This window comes from Eurosta solidaginis, chromosome 1 (genome assembly GCF_040869045.1).
Source record: "Eurosta solidaginis isolate ZX-2024a chromosome 1, ASM4086904v1, whole genome shotgun sequence".
In the NCBI taxonomy this organism is placed as follows: domain Eukaryota; kingdom Metazoa; phylum Arthropoda; class Insecta; order Diptera; family Tephritidae; genus Eurosta; species Eurosta solidaginis.
In genome coordinates, this window is record NC_090319.1 from 105,128,411 (window position 1) to 105,140,620 (window position 12,210).

Sequence of the window (12,210 nt, forward strand, 5' to 3'; positions counted from 1 at the left end):
CCTTCCAGTTCTCTACTAACCAGGGTGAGGTCCAGGACCTCCCTTACCGCAGTAATAAAAGTCGGGTCATTCCCCCTATTACATATACAAAGTCCCTCATCTACAATAAAAGTAAATAAAGACTCACCTCTAGTGTTGGTATCCGAGCTTCCCCAAATTCTATGATGGGCATTAGCATCGGCACCGATGATCACGCCAACACCTCTCCGCCTTGCTTCAGCGGTGATTTCACCCAGAATCGCAGGTGGTGGCCCCTCTACGTCCCCGTGGGGCATGTACGCTGAGACCACCCACATTTCATTACTTCCTCGCTCGAGGCAGACCGTGGTTACGTCAGCATTGCTGAAATTAGAGAGAATAAAAGCTTTAATCTCTTTTTTAACAAGCACACAGGATCTAGGCCTGCTTGCCTCCCCATGCACCAAGGTGTTGAATTTTCCAGTCCTTAATCCAGAAATCTTACTGCCGTTACTACTCAGCCACGGCTCCTGGCAAGGACTATATCCACTCCGCCTTTTTCAAGGCAGAGCACCAAATTTGCGGAAGCCGCCTTAGAGTGCTGAAGATTGATTTGACGGATTTCCATCAAAAGCGCTCTTCTTCCGCACCCCATCCTTGGCGGATTCGTATCAGTCTTGTCCATTCTAAAAAAAGTCCCCCCTCAAGGCCGCTATCCGGAGCCGATTGTGTAGTCGCCCTTTAACGGCCACGCGAGGGTTAACGTATTACCTTATGAGTAATGCGCTCAGAGCCATACCGGACGCGAAGCGGGAAAATCTTCAACCGCATCTACACCACCAACTTAACGGCGACGGAGCCGGAACGTACCTTGAGGCCCGCCACAGTTTTAACGGGACGTGGGCAGGTGCAGCATTAGCCTACCAGCCATTTCGGTAGGGTTTCACCCCGACCTACTAAAGTGGCAGAATACCGCACCTACCAGCCGAAAGTCATCAAGTCAAAATGTAATGTGAAATCAAAGCCCTAAAACAGTCCAGTTCGTCACCGTTGTGTACCGATCTTGACTCTTAAAGAGTCCTCCCTCCTCTGAGCTCGGCACAATGACTCAGGGGGTGCGGGTTTTATCGAGATGTCCTCTCTAGATCCGCCATTATCAGTAGAAGCAGGGGCACCTCGTGCAGGACGTGATAACTAATCACGCGTGACATTCGTAACTATGGCCGGTCTAAGACTGATATCAGTCCCTGATCCAGAGCCTGAAACCACTTATGATATCCAAGCCAAGTATCTTAGCCCCCACGCGTCATAGACGCTGCAGGCGAAATTTGTACGCTTTGATGCCCAACACATGTATTTGAATGGAGAGCTGCATACGAGGCGTCAGCTGCATGAAAGCGAGAAAGCATAAAATTTTCGTGCAGCTAAGCGTACAGCAATGTTGGTCGCTGAGCGTAAGTACGCTTGAAAAAAAGGAAGAACAAGATGTTTGTCTACATTTTTTTGTATGCAAATTTGTGTAATTAGTTAAAAATTGAAGCTTAAAAGGCTAAAAAGTGTTGGAAACTAGAAATCGCCTTTTTCTCTAGTCAGCGGTGGTTTAAAATTGCCTTTCATAATTTACAAAGGCACGGGGATGCAAACAACGTTTAATACCTATTTTCCTTTGGTTTCGGGGACGGATATAGCTGAAGAAATTTAATTTTTTATTTTTTTCAATAATTGTTTGCTTTTTGTGGCGACGCTCGAAAGTAGCTTCGTGTGGAGATATTGAGTCGTAGAGAAATTTTAGCTATATATAGCCTCGTGTGCATCTTGCCTAAGTCCTTAAGAACGCAGGTAACTGCGCTTTGTTTGTTGTATACAACGAACGTACAAGTTAGGCTGTTATCGCTAAATGTTGCATACTTTTCTGCGCACTTGATTTTGTTTTACAGATTTTTGGCCATGGAACAGAGCAGAGATCTGCAATAAGTAGTTGTAAACTGAAAACAGCATAAGCAAAGTCACAATAAAATATGTTTTTAAGTTTGTTAACACTCGAATCGAAGAACTTGACAGTTCAAAGTTGACTTTGAAGAAACCTTGTAATGTTGATGCATTAAAAGAAATGGATAGGATGAGAAACGTTACAAATAACTAAATAAGGATTACATAACTAATTTAAACCATATTTTACCCTACTAAAAATTAAAAAAAAATTGATATTTAAATTAAATTTAAGAAAAAAGGTTTTCTAAGAACAAGCTTTTATTACTTGTTCATAAAACGAACTAAAAAGTAAAAATAAAATTTAAGAAAAAAAACTTTTTTAAAAATAAGCTTTTATTATTGGTTAATAAAAATAACTAAAAAGTTAAAAATAAATTGACTGTAAAGAAATATAACACTTTATAAGTTCATTGTAACCTTTAACGATAATTAGGATTATTCGTCTGCGACAAAAAATTCCATAATGTGCATAATTATTTATTTTTAACATTAAAACTTTACACCTAAATTATGAAATCTTACAGTTTATATCACAGTCCTAATTGTTCTAATAAAAGCGTGTTACATTGTGATAGCAAGAAAAGGAAGTCCTAAATGTTCTTAATTATAACATCAAAATTTAACAAGTTTTTTATTAGAACAATTAGGACTGTGATATAAACTGTAAGATTTAATAATTTAGGTGTAAAGTTTTAATGTTAAAAACATATAATTATGTACAATATGGAATTTTGTTTGTCGCAGACGAAAAAGCCTAATTATCGTTAAAGGTTACAATGAACTCATAAAGTGTTATATTTTTTACAGTAAATTTATTTTTTACTTTTTAGTTATTTTTATTAACCAATAATAAAAGCTTATTTTTAAAAAAGTTTTTTTTTTTTCTTTAATTTTATTTAGCATATGGAACTTACAGAATTGGTTATGCGTGCAAGCATACCGAAGGTATTGAGACTTTGCTTAGAAATACATTGACGTGTCATACATACTGAAAGAAAAATACTGGTAAAATCAACCGAAATACGGGTCAATTCAACCGAAATTTTTACCCATCACAACAAGATGTTGAATCAACTGCGCACATATTGTCGAAATGGCACTACCAGTGAAATCTATTGAAATAAAAGATATTTCTGCATTTATAAATTAATAGTGTAAACTTTTACATCACCAGAGTTTTCTGTTTATATGACATTAATACCTGTGGAAAAAATAAAAGTCGGATAAATATATATTTAAACTTACGTAGTTTTTTTATTTGTATAAATTACACATAAGTACATTTCATTTCTAATAATAGCCGTGTTTTTTAACACGCGTATATCCGTTTACGCTTAAACTTTATATTGACTGCTAAGAGACAAACTATAAATACACCTCTGAAATTGCTGCGCATAAATTTTGTCCTACTAAATTTCAATACGCATTATACTCAGATGTAACTGAAATATGTGTCTTTGTTTCACCCTGTACACTAATTCTATGTATTATATGTGTGTCCACAATTCATCGCAACTGATTCAGCTATATGTTATACCCTATGGCCATCAGAGCGTTGCGTCTCCGCTTTTCGGTACACCCTGTTGCTGTAGCTAGTTGTTTTACCACAGCCGCTAGATGGGTCTCCTAAGCATTATCTAAGCGAAGATAGGCGTTTTTTAACACGCGCAAACGAAACGTATACGCGCGTGTTAAAAAACACGGCTAATTTTCTTGTATATTTAGCAGTATTAATTAAAATAATAATAACTTAAATCTGAATTCAAATAAGCAAAACTTGTTCCGAATTACCATCGACAGCTTTGTACGAAAGTATGTTGCCATATATATATGTAAATATGTGAATACATAAATACGCATGCTTGCTACATATATTTGTACTACATACATATTCACCCACGCGTTAATACATGCTGTAGCGAAAATTACGGCACTGCGTCGATTGTTAAACCACAGCCCTGTTATTTTTTACACGCGTATACGTATACCCTTAAACTTTATAATGACTGCTAAGCGTCAAACACCTATGAATATTTAAAACGCATTATACTCAGATGTAACTGAAATATATGTCTTTGTTTCACCTCAGCACTAATTCTATGTGTCCCGATTCAGCTATATGTTATACACAGACATACAAACGTAAACGTATACGCGTGTAAAAATAAACGCGGCTCACATTGGCGTCGGTTTCAAGAACTTTATTGCAGCTTCTTCTTACAAAATATTCACCATATTGTTATATAATAATTATATTTATATTTGTACGCACATTTGATATAACATATTTCCATTTTCTTTGAATTTAAAACAAAAACCTGACAAATAAGTACATACATATGTACGTATGTACTTACTAACCGAACTTCAATTGGGCGTACATCAAATATGCTGGCACACATTAAACATTATACACTTTATTACTTTGTTTTATTAAACGCACTTTCACCAAATTTTATTTTGTATAATTTATAATTTATTTAATTTATAGTTTTGAACTTCGTAGAATTCAAAAAAGGGTTTTTACGTTTTGTATTGATAACTAAAAAACTAGTTTTTTTTTTTTTTGTTGTTTTCCTAATTTGTGTATTTTTTCGCTCCTTCGCTCCGCCAACCGGCGCCAATTGGTCACACCAAGGGAGTTTAAATCGTTTTCCACCTGGTCCTTCCAACGGAGTGGGGGCCGCCCTCTACCTCTGCTTCCATAGGCGGGTTCCGATAGAAACACTTTTTTGGCCGGAGCATCACCTTTCATTCGCATAACATGGCCTAGCCAGCGCAGCCGCTGCGTTTTAATTCGCTGAACTATGTTGATGTCTGCGTATAGCTCGTACAGCTCATCATTAAATCTTCTTCGGTACTCGCCATCGCCAACGCGTAGAGGTCCATAAATCTTTCGAAGAACTTTTCTCTCGAACACTCCCAAAGCCGCTTCATCTGCTTTTGTCATGGTCCATGCTTCTGCCCCATATAGCAGGACGGGTACATAAGTGACTTGTAGAGTATGATTTTCGTTCGCCGAGAGAGGACTTTACTTTTCAATTGCCTACCTAGTCCAAAGTAGCATTTATTGGCAAGATTGATTTTTCGCTGGATTTCAGTGCTGATGTTGTTGCTAGTGTTCTCTATGTTCTAGGTCTCTATGTTCTTAAATATACCATCAAAATTTAACAAGCTTTTTATTAGAACAATTAGGACTGTGATATAAACTGAAAGATTTAATAATTTAGGTGTAAAGTTTTAATGTTAAAAATATATAATTATGTACAATATGGAATTTTTTTTTGTCGCAGACGAAGAAGCCTAATTATCGTTAAAGGTTACAATGAACTTATAAAGTGTTATATTTCTTTACAGGCAATTTATTTTTTACTTTTTAGTTAATTTTATTAACCAATAATAAAAGCTTATTTAAAAAATTTTTTTTTTTTTATTTAATTTTATTTAGCATATGCATCTTACAGAATTGGTTATGCGTGCAAGCATACCGAAGGTATTGAGACTTTGATTAGAAATACATTGACGTGTCATACATACTGAAAGAAAAATACTGGTAAAATCAACCGAAATACGGGTCAATTCAACCGAAATTTCTGAAATTTTTACCCATCACAACAAGATGTTGAATCAACTGCGCACATATTGTCGAAATGGCACTACCAGTGAAATCTATTGAAATAAAAGATATTTCTGCATTTATAAATTAATAGCGTAAACTTTTACATCAACAGAGTTTTCTCTTTATATGACATTAATATCTGTGGAAAAAATAAAAGTCGGATAAATATATATTTAAACTTACGTAGTTTTTTTATTTGTATAAATTACACATAAGTACATTTCATTTCTAATAATTTTATTGTATATTTCGCAATATTAATTAAAATAATAATAACTTAAATCTGAATTCAAATAAGCAAAACTTTTTCCGAATTACCATCGGCATCTTTGTACGAAAGTATGTTGCCATATATATATGTAAATATGTGAATACATAAATACGCATGCTTGCTACAGCGAAAATGATGGCACTGCATCGATTGTTACACGCGTATACGTTTACGCTTAAACTTTATAATGACTGCTAAGCGTCAAACACCTATGAATTTTTAATACGCATTATACTCAGATGTAACTGAAATATGTGTCTTTGTTTCACCTCAGCAATAATTCTATGTGTCCCGATTCTGCTATATGTTATACACATACATACAAACGTAAACGTATACGCGTGTAAAAAGAAACGCGGCTCACATTGGCGTCGGTTTCAAGAACTTTATTGCAGCTTCTTCTTACAAAATGTTCACCATATTGTTATATTATAATTATATTTATATTTGTACGCACATTTGATATAATATATTTCCATTTTATTTGAATTTAAAACAAAAACCAGACAAATAAGAACATACATATGTACGTATGTACTTACTAACCGAACTTCAATTGGGCGTACATCAAATATGCTGGCAGACATTAAACATTATACACTTTATTACTTTGTTTTATTAAACACACTTTCACCAAATTTTATTTTTTATAATTTATTTAATTTATAGTTTTGAACTTCGTAGAATTCATAAAAGGGTTTTTACGTTTTGTATTGATAACTAAAAAACTAGTTTTTTTTTTTTGTTGTTTTCCTAATTTGTGTATTTTTTCGATTTGGTGGTTTTCTTATTTTGGTGTTTTTCTTATTTTGGTGTTTTTTTTAACAAGTGGTACCATCGTCATAAGTGCAAAGTAGAGAGCGCAGTGAGCGTAAAATTCTCTTTGAAATTTGCTCATGCATTGACTGTTGTTCGCTGTTGAAATGACCAGTGAGATCAGTTGTTAGATTGATTAGGAATCTGTCATTTTTACAGAATTTTGTTAACTTAAGAGCGACAATTTCTCTTCTGTTGAAATGACTAAACTAATTTGTTCGCTTGACAAAGAACTCGGTCGAATTAACCATAATTCGATCAATTTCACCAAATCTCCGTTTAGTCAAGAACAACAGAACCGATTTTTGATTTTACTATCACCATTTCTTTCAGTGCAAAAAGTAACACTTTCAAAGTTGTTTGCATAACATCACTTACATATTGTGTTATACGCTGATATATAAATTTTTCTCACATAATCCAAAACAAATCAATGAATTCAAGGAATTTCAGGGCAATGGTGGATTTTAGCTTGGCATTTCTATTATTCGTTAGCTCACGTTCTGAGAACAGTTGGAGGGGATACGTCCATATTTTCTATCGTCCTGACTGTAAGTTAGTGGCTTTATTCGTACCGTAGACAAAGAGTTCCAATCAAAAAAGTTGTGTACCGTTCTAATATCATCTTACTTAGGGACACTTCAAGCCCAATTTAATTCATTACACTGCGTTACAAAAACGAGCTTTAGTTCTCTCCTGAGAACCAAATATACTTTTTCGGAAAGGGGGGGGGGGGAGAAAAAATAAAAATAGACGTGTATCGGCGATTTTCATGTACACGCCAGATTTTTTTTTTTTTTGTGTATAAAGTATAAAGCTCGTAGTGTCCGTCTGTCCACCTGTGTGAAAGAGTTTGGATCGATTTTTAACCCCTTGAGCTGAATTTTTACAGGCAGACTCGTGAAATGTCTGTTTCATAACAAATTTTTTTTAAATTGATTTTTATCAATTCTCATAGCGTTTTCTTTTCTGTCAAAAGTGTTACGCTTTTTTCACGCCGCGCAAGAGTTGTTGTTCTATTCTAAAAAGCAGACAACGCCTTTACGGGGTGTTACGAACAGCCTGGCAGCATCACCATCAAGAGCTTTTCATTGCGACAAATAAAGCACATCATATGTCGATCGCCGATTGGTTCTTAAATAATGGCAAGCGACAAAGGGGAGAAGTCCGTAATTATTCATGCGGCGTGGCTAGCAACTGGCAAACGGGAGTATGAAAAATCATTCTGAAAACATCGCTTGAAACGGACAGCAGCAAACTAAAAATTTTTTAACCTACGGTAAAGTTTGTCAAATAATTGAAATAAATTTAAAGTATGTAATTGAAGAGTTTATTTATTTGCATACGCCGGGTTCAAGAAATTTAGTTCATTTTTTACAAAATTAAAAAATTTTTATCATAATTTGCTGCCGTTTCCTTAAATATGTCGACAAATACGGAATCGCAAAATCATATTAATGGACATACCGCTGCCAATTTTGCAGCTTTGAATGACACATCTGGAGGTCTGGAAATACACCAGAACGCTGAACGTAATATATTCTCCGGAGAAAATACCACTGCCAATCTTGCAGCTCCGCAGAATACGTTGCCGAGGCAACTTCAAGCAGAGTTAACGTCGGGCGCAAATACAAGTGCGTCAACATCGCTGGCATTTGCCAATGCCAACAACTGGTTTGAACGCAATATATTTTCCGGAGAAAATGCCACTGCCAATCTTGCAGCTCCGCAGAATACGTTGCCGAGGCTACTTCAAACAGAGTTTACGTCGGGTGCAAACACAAGTGCGCCAACATCGCTGGCATTTACTTTGGCCACCAACAACTGGTTTGGAGAGGCTACCGGAGAGCAACTACGGCATCTACTAACGTATCGAGTAAAGTGACCGCCATCGATTCATGTGCACCACCATTGTCCATACATCGTCATGCCAGCCGTAGTGACTCAGTATCTTCCACTAGTTCGCGATCGGTGCAGCTTAAAGCACAAGAATATCAGCGCAGAGCTGAACTACTTCAAGAACAGGGGGAGATACTCAAGCAGAGGGAAGCTCTGGTAGTACAGAACGTGAACTCTTGGATCGCATCGAAACAATATGCTTGGATGATGACGCTAAAGACGTATCAGAGCAACCGCGCGAATGTTCGACCTTGATTCCAGTCAACTTTAATGCGAACCAACCCTTTAAATCGTATGTATCGAATTCAGCATGCGCATCGAACGTAGGTCACCTAAATACAGGTAATGGTGTTTTACCTGAAATTCGGAGAAGCCAACCGGGAGCTATCAACCCACCGGCAACTGACATACAGACATTATTAAATAGAATATCGTGTTTGGAACAACAGCTCCGAATAACATCTGTAACGAATCAGGCTAGCTTTCCTCTGCAAAACTCATCAGTACCTCCTGCTGATCTACCATTCACTAAGGCATGCTCCATGGTTTCTCCTCATCGATTAACCAGAGAGCAAATCGCCGCTCGAAGTAGCATCGCTAAAGAAATACCTAAGTTCGATGGCAAGCCATCAGAGTGGCCACTCTTTTACGCCACTTTCAACCAAACAACTGAGATATGTGGGTTTTCCGACGCGGAGAACCTTTTGAGGCTCCGAAAATCTCTAGAGGGCCCGGCGCGCAATGCGGTAAAGAATCTATATCTGCATTCTTCCTGTGTACCACAAATCATCTCAACTTTAAGAATGCGGTTTGGTCGTCCCGAACTAATAATCAATGAACTCCAAAATCAGATCAAGGAGTTGCCACTTCCTTCAGAAAGTCAGTTTGAAACTATAGTAGATATCGCCATCGCTGTGCAAAATATATGTGCAACTATGAAAGCATCAAGGCTAGATAATCATTTGACCAATCCGGATCTGAGCAAAATACTAGTATCGAAAGTTACCCAGACTATTACCGGGCGTACTGGGGCATGCACAAGCAAGGTCTAACGAATTGCAATCTTCAAATTTTCAGTGATTGGCTCTTTCAACTGGCACAAGGAGCCAACTGTGTGCTCGTACCAACTGAGCAAACAAAAGCTGAGGAAACGTGGTTCTATTAATCACCACACAAAATCGGTAAGCTGTATCGTGTGTAGCGAGGATTGTAGTTCTTTGTCTAATTGCACCTCTTTCAAGGATATGGCGCGACCTCAAAGGTGGGACACTGTACGTCGAAATAAATTGTGCTACAAATGCTTGAGGAAACATACAGTTTATGACTGTACATCTAATAATACATGTGGGGGTAAATGGCTGCACGCGGTACCACCACCCACTTTTGCACAGCGAGTCCGCACACTATTAGTGGAAATCATTCGTCTAACGTTACAACAAAACACAAACGGCTAACATTAACTCTCATAACTTAAGTGAGGGGAATACTTTTTTCCGTGTTTTATCTGTAATTTTGCATGCAGGCGTTAAACACAGTGTCGACATATGCGTTTTATAGATGATGGATCCTCTGTTACCCTCATCGATGAAGAGCTTTGAAAAGACTGGACGTAAGAGGCACACCCGCAACCTCTTTGCTTACGGTGGATAGGCGACACGCACCGCTATGAGGATGACTCCATTATGGTCGACCTAGCCATATCTTCCAAGAATGGCAATGAAAAGTTTCCATTAAAAAGCTGTACGTTCCGTAAAGAAACTAGAATTGCCTACTCAATCTCTAGACGCTTTGAAATTAAAATCAAAGTTTAAGTATCTACAGGGATATTCCATTGCATTCTTATCACAACGCAGTGCCGCAGCTTTTGATCGGACTAAACAATGCTGCTCTTGGCCTTGCAGTAAAAGTCTAAACAAGGTGGTGATAATTTTCCTATTGCCGAAAAACCTAAGCTAGGGTGGACCATCAAAGGCCAGGGGTCACCGCCACTCCAAGTCACAGGACAACATCTTTATCACATATGTGATTGCTCTGAGCATAAAGAGTTGATACAAGTCGTTAAATCATTTCTATGCCTCGACAATTTAGGCGTGGTAGCTAACGACGCAGCTCTGATGTCCAAAGAGGAGCAGCTCGCCGCCCAACTACAAAAGCAACTCACGGTTCGAGTAGGGTGAACGATTTGAAACCGGACTGCTTTGGAAGCACCCGAATGTGCGGCTACCAGACAGCCTGCCTATGGCAAAATACCGGGCTCAATGTTTACTAAATAAAATGCAGCGCGACCCTAAACTTTCAGAGATACTTCAAGCCAAAATGATTGACTACCTTCGAAAGGGGATATGCAAGGCGAATAACACCAGAGGATACTGCCGCCGAAAGTTATTGGTATTTGCCAGTATTTGCCGTGTGTAATCCAAATAAGCCAGGCAAGGTTCGCCTTGTATGGGACGCTGCAGCTAAAGTGAATGGCGTATCACTCAACTCTCTATTGTTCGCCGGTCCAGATCTGACAACGCCACTGCTATCAGTTCTTTTCAAGTTTCGTCAAAAACGTTTCGCCATTTCCGCCGATATTGAATAAATGTTCCATCAGGTACGAATCCGTTCTGAGGACCAAAATTTTCTCCGATTCCTCTAGCACGAGCCCAGAAAACTCGAGCAACTCATCTTATTATGTCAGTGATGACATTTGGGTCCAAATGTTCGCCAAGCTGCGCACAATTCGTTAAAAATAAAAATGCAACTGAATTTCAGAATGAGTTCCCTAATGCCGCGAGATGCATACTTGAAAACCATTACGTGGACGATATGTTAGATAGCGTGGACACTGAAGAAGAGGCCGTTCACCTCCCGCCTCGATGTTAAACGTGTCCATGAAAAAGGGGGGTTTCATATCCGCAATTTTCTTTCGAACTCGGACAAAGTACTGGAAGCCCTAGGTGCAAAGACGAATGAATCTCTTTGCCTCAACTTTGAAAACGAACTACCAACTGAAAAGGTCCTAGGAATATGGTGGATCGCCTCAACGGACCATCTCGCCTTTAGAGTATCAGCCAAGCACAGGGAGTCAGATTTGCTGATCAATCAATGTCGACCAACCAAACGTGAGATATTAAGTCTCGTAATGACTATTTATGATTCACTTGGATTCATCGGATTCTATGTGGTTTTTGCTAAGATAATCTTGCAGGAGATATGAAGATCTGGGGTGCGACTGGGATGAACGCATTTCTGATGGTCAGTTCTCGAAGTGGGTTCGATGGCTAAGCCTCATTCCACAAATTGAGAAGATGCGAATTCCACGCCAATACACCAGGGCCAGTTTCATCAGCCCACCTCAAATTGAGTCACACATTCGTTGATGCTAGTGAGTCGAGCTATGCAGCTGTTTGTTACTTGCGCTTTTCATATGGGAAAGTCGTTGACTGCGCCCATGGTTTCTAGTAAAACTAGGGTAGCGCCACTAAAGGTTATGTCCATTCCGCGGCTAGAATTGAAAGCTGCTCTACTCGGAGCTCGTCTTGCAAAGCACATAAAAGAATCACACTCCATCTCAATTACAGCCTCCATTTTTTTGGTCCGACTCGAGGACAGTCTTGGCGTGGCTACAGGCTGATGCTCGACGATACAAGCAGTTTGTCCGCTTTTCGGG